The 5,576-nt window shown below is 43.5% G+C and overlaps 1 long non-coding RNA gene across 1 annotated transcript; it reads left to right on the forward strand.

The window, feature by feature from the left end:
* Positions 1–231: 231 nt before the first annotated feature.
* LOC136509088 (uncharacterized) lies at positions 232–4,199 on the forward strand. Its single transcript, XR_010772221.1, has 7 exons — positions 232–375; positions 457–516; positions 634–880; positions 963–1,031; positions 1,228–1,498; positions 2,477–2,528; positions 3,478–4,199. It is a non-coding gene; the product is annotated as an uncharacterized lncRNA (long non-coding RNA).
* The last annotated feature ends 1,377 nt before the right edge of the window (positions 4,200–5,576 follow it).

Genomic DNA, 5,576 nt, shown 5'->3' on the forward strand with positions numbered 1-5,576 from the left:
CGGCGGCGGATCCCCGTGCGCTGCCTCCTCCTGGCGGTTTGTAGCCACTCCACGAAACCCTAGGTGCCTCCTCCGGCGGTTGCGGCGAGGCTCACGGCTGTATCTCACCGAGGCCGTGCTCGTGGGCTTCCCCAGTGCTGCCTCCTCCCACTGATAAGAAACCCTACCTGCCTCTTCGGCGGCGGCTCCGAAGCTCGCGACAGCAGCAGCCACGTGCGGGGGCTGGCCTTTTGGGATGCCCCTGTTCCAGGGATTTCTTTGGTATTTCTTTTTAAAATTTTGGGTGAATCGATGTATAGTATATGGAGGCCAATCCATTCCCTTGGCAGGAGATGTTTCCAAGAGGCTGATGTTCAATCTATGACATATCAATAGGTAACCTGTGAGTCAATTTTTGATCGATTCTTCTCGTTCTCGATTCTGATAAATATGCATGTGTAAATCTTCCACTTGCAGGTCGTTCATACATGGGGAACTGCATACTCAATAGCGGCCGAGGCCATCGGCTGCTGGCAGGTAAAGATAGGCTTACATTTGGGACTTTCGGTGTGGTTTACTTTTATTTATAGATAGATTTCCTGTAATGTGTGGCTCCTTCTTGATCTTTTGTTGGATCCCCATTTTTCCCTGTAGAGTGCACGTCGTCATCTACCAGGTTTATAGGGGCAGGCTAAACAAAAAAAAGCAGGCAATTAGTGACTCCCTCTTTTGTGCACCAATAGTTCAACTTAAATTTCTGGACAAAGCACTTTGTAGGTCCCTGCAAGTGTGAGATTTGTACATGTATATTTCCTCGCACTATGGATGGCCATCCAGTAATAAACACATGATGAGAATTTATTGCTGCTCCTTGCTATGCTTCTTGCCAACAATTTGTAAGGTAAAGTACATCTACTTGATTTTAAAATCCTTTTATGAGTCTATGATAATGATGGTTACATTCTTTCATGATTCTATGACAGGTATACTGCTTTCTTAGATGTAGCCTTTGCTACTTGGTGAAATAAAGAAAGGCATCCCTTCCTCTAATGGTAATTAAACATACTGCTTGCTCAGAAATTAGTGAGCCTATAGGTGCCACACAGAGCTACGTGACCCCATGTATTATATATTCTAATATAATTAGCTACCATTGCCAATTTTGTGAGCAACTATGTGATCAGAAGTAAATTAACGGGCCTCCTCACTAATATATTCGAGTATGCTGATGCAATTATGCATCTACAGGTGCCTCTCCAAAACATAGTTATCGACACCAAATATATGATATATCCATCAAGAAGGGCTGGTCTGTTGGCCTTACCTTGCTGTCGGACATTCTTTGAGATTTCTAATTTTTGGGTTAACCATACAATCTGGCTCGTGGCAAGTCAATGTATCTGGATTTTGTGTGCTCATGGTTGGAGAACTAAATAAGCTGCAGTTACAAGTTATGAAGTTCAGGCCGACAATGGGTCCAGCTAAGGTGTGCATGGGGATTGAAATGATGCCATGTCAGGTGCTCCTCTTGGTTCCCAAAGTTGCATTTCTTTATCACCTTTGCGATGCAGAACTGGCAACTAGCCTAGTGGTTAGAGTACCTAAGTAGCACCCAGCAGACCTGGGTTCGACTCCCCGTGGGAGCGAATTTAAACAGGTCTGCATTATTAAAAAAATAAAAAAATAGGCTGGGGTTTCCCTTGCTGACTTCGATCAAAAAACAAGCATTATCTAAGTAGTGGATGCTTCCTGCACTTTTAGTTGCATTGTTTCTCTTGATGTTTACTTCAGTTTCTACATATATTATGATTTAGGAATATCTCAAGCTGCTGACTGAGTTGTGCGGATCGTTAATGGAATGATTTATACTTCTCCGCCTTTGTTTCCAACCAGAAATTTAGATGAATACTGATGTCAGTTTTTGCGCTACCTTTCCTTCTTATGATTACTGGAACTATGCAGCTTGCGTATGCAGGGTGCTGCGACTTTCGCGCTACCTTTCCATCTTTTGATCACTGGAATAATGCAACTTGCTGTAGGTTGACATTTTTTTTAGATGGCACTTTCTTTGTTCACTTGGACAGCATAACAATAACAAAAAAAAAAAAATTTGTCACAACATATACAAGTGTGTTTCTTCTATGAGTCTGGTAAACAATGCCAGTATTAATTGTACTTACAGTATCCACTATTCTTTACCCCTATTGGTTCTTCTCTTTGAAGCTTTTTGTATAGATTTTAGGCCCTTTCTGCAGTTCATGTTTCTCCTTTTTCCAATAAAAAAGAATTAGGCATTGTTCGGTTTAGCTGCAATGCTAACTTGGAACGATTCCCACTAAAAATGTTTGCCTAATTTACATAATCTTGAATGAGCTAAAATAAATCCTGGCCACATTGCTAGCTAGCCAAACAGGCCCTTAAGAATTTTCTCCACCTACTATGCCTTACCTGAAAGATCTTGGGGTTAACCTTCGTTTCTTTGTTTGCAAAATATCAGGGAGTAGTGGATGGAGCTCTTTCTGTGAATTGTTGATTTTAGAATGTACCAGGTAATACAAGCCATCCATACTTACTTTTCCACTTATTTACTTACTTTTGCACTTATTATTTTCTAGTGTTTCTGTCCTTCTACTAAAATGATATCCGTTGTTGCAACTTGATATGGGTCAGCCTACATATAGCGACTGCAGGATTGCATGACATTTAGTCACTGTACTATCGGAAACACAAAAATGTGGAGTTGTAGTAGAGGTTGCTGCTATAGATTAGCACGCATTTTCTAGGCCTTCCCTTGGTGTATTACTGATTGAGTAGAGTAGTATATTCAGATATATGATTCTACCATAAATGCTCCATCTCTGATCAGTATATGTGATTTTCAAATACATAATTTTATAACATAAAGTTCACACTTAGTTCAGGTTAACCATACTCTATTTTTACTTCAGGATTTTAGTTGCAGACCATATTAGAATTTTGGTTTATTACTTTTACTGAATCGACATCTTTTTTTTAAATTGTTTGCCCAACAATACAAATACCAGTGTTATTTAAACACCAGTTAGGTACATCCAAACCATTCTAATTATGGCCTAATTACGATGACTTGCTGAAAAAACTGACTTATGCATTCCAATAATTTCTCCACCTGTCGTGGAACGTACAATATTTTCCCAGTAATTTTAGAAAAATGAGTGAGAAAGTATGCAGCATATATTGTTTCGGATACTCAGTATTTTTTTCCAATATTTACCTGTAGAACATATAATGCGCTTGTCAACCTTAGAGCACGCTCTTGATTTTAATTCATCACTGCCAATTGCAAACCTAGGTTTACTCAACCTTGATGCCTTCTGTGCAACAAAAATATGAAATATGCCTAGCCTAAAATTATGTGGTTGTAGGTTAACTCTACTTTGAATAACATAGAGTAGGATGTCCATTTTTAGATTGCCCTTGAATATCTGATATGATGGGTAGTTTGTTCATGACTTACAGTGGACACCTAAAGAAGGGGAAACCGGACAGTGTTTTTGCAGGATGGACAAGGTGTTAGCTTCCTATGCTACAAAACCCTCAGATTGTTGCCATCTGAAACTTTTTTACGAAAGATTTTTTTCTCTTATTATTGTCTATTGGACGCCGACAATACATGTTCTAGGTATTTGCATGTAACTCGCTTTTCTTTTCGGACCTATGAGTTCTGATTGTTGCTAGGCAAGCAAATGGAGAAATGGTGGCAGCAAGGACAGCCCGCTAGGACAGTATGATGAGTTCTTGTTTAACCCAACCACTTCAATTGTGTAATTCTTCTTGGCAAACATGATAAAATGTAGGAATGGATTTATTTTTTCGTTCATTTAATATGTCTTCATTGCTTAGACACAAATGACATGCTCTATTGTGCCACCACTGGTGTTGCGTTTCTGTAATAATATAATCCTGTTTCTCAGTTAACCTTTGCTGAATAAACGTGCATTGTTAAACATAGTGTATGCACTGGCTTTGATTATTTCTTATGTCATTGTAAGGTTTAGTTCTTGGGCTACTGGATAAAGGAGAGGGATTGGCCTAACTTTAGAGGTTGCATATCACATTATCTAAGTGCTTCATAACACATCATAGCACTCATTTTTCTCTGCACGAGCGCGCGAATGCGCGCGCCTTTCTACTAGTGAAATCCATCACGTGAAAGGTTCTGATCAGACTCGAATAGAATAAATAAATGTCGGGGACCTAATACCGGGGTACCCCAGAAGGTGGAACCAATAACCACTGAACGTTAAAAACTTCTGGACGCATAAGAGCGTTGCTTCACCCCTTACTGGGATGACAGGAGCTTGGTTCCACCTCGCTCGACGCCTTTGGGGTGGGCTCGGTCTCGCCCGACGCCTCTGAGGTGGCTCTGCCTCGCCCGAGGGACTCAGGGCTAGTCTCCATCTCGCCCGACGCCTTTAGGGCGGGCTTGGTCTCGCCCGAGGGGTGAGGGATAGTTTCCGCCTCGCCCGACCCCAGAGGGGCAAGGTCGGTCTCGCCCAGGAGATAGGGATTGGTCTCCGCTTCGCCCGACGACGAGGAACGAGCCTCACCCTGCTCCATATCTAAAGTTTGGATTCATCTTACCTGACCACTTCTCCCTGTTCCCTCAGGATGATAGAGACAGGGCAAGACAAGACGTTCGGGTCAACCATGGCTCCAAGAACCATACCCTGCGCCCTGGCAGGAAAAGTACTGCTAGGGGAGGACGGGACGGGTGCTTTAGACCCTTCCGGGCGCCGCAGGGCCCGAAAGGTTGTACAGGTGTGTGCTCCTCACCCTGTAGAATTGTAGGCGCCGCCTTCAGCCCTGGGACACGGAACCCGACGAAGATATACGACAACCGCTACACTCCAGAAGAAGATTTGCTATCTCCACGAACGACGGGAATTCCGTCACCACGCTATAGACCCGAGGGAGCGGCGCCCGCTTCCCGACCCCTCAGGTCCAAAGCCAGAAGGCCTTGACCTCGGCGTTACTCCGGACCCCGATCCCTCGACACTCCGACGAAGACTCACAAGAACCAGAAGACGTGCGGAGCAAGGCTGGGAAAGGCTAATAAGTCAAAACCACTGTACTACAGCCCATACCCTGAGCAGGACAACATTTTGTAATCAACCTGACACTCTACAGGGACATCAACAGTGTTGTAGGCACTTATCTTCCTTAGCACTCATCAGAATGAAGGACCAGGCCGGGTAGACGTGAACCACAAGATTAGATAAAGCCCTCATCCTTGTAAAGCCACCCCTTGATCTATAAAAGGGGATGCGCCTATCCCATAAGGGGGACCGAAAAAGAAGACCACGCACTCATACACACAGTCAAGCGGCCACGAAGCTCTTGGCCTCCTTTCAACCCATCCATCCGAGACTTGGGACCAGTCCCTCTCTCGATCATTTGTACCCCTTACTGCAGACCGTTCACGGTGCTAATAACACGAGCAGCAGCAAATTGGACGTAGGGACATTCGGCCCGAACCAGTATAAATCTTGTGTCCTTTAGCGCACCATCCGAGTCTAACGCACATTACTATAAATTTACTTGCCGGTGCTTGTACG

The sequence above is a fragment of the Miscanthus floridulus genome, chromosome 15 (genome assembly GCF_019320115.1).
Source record: "Miscanthus floridulus cultivar M001 chromosome 15, ASM1932011v1, whole genome shotgun sequence".
Lineage (NCBI taxonomy): Eukaryota > Viridiplantae > Streptophyta > Magnoliopsida > Poales > Poaceae > Miscanthus > Miscanthus floridulus.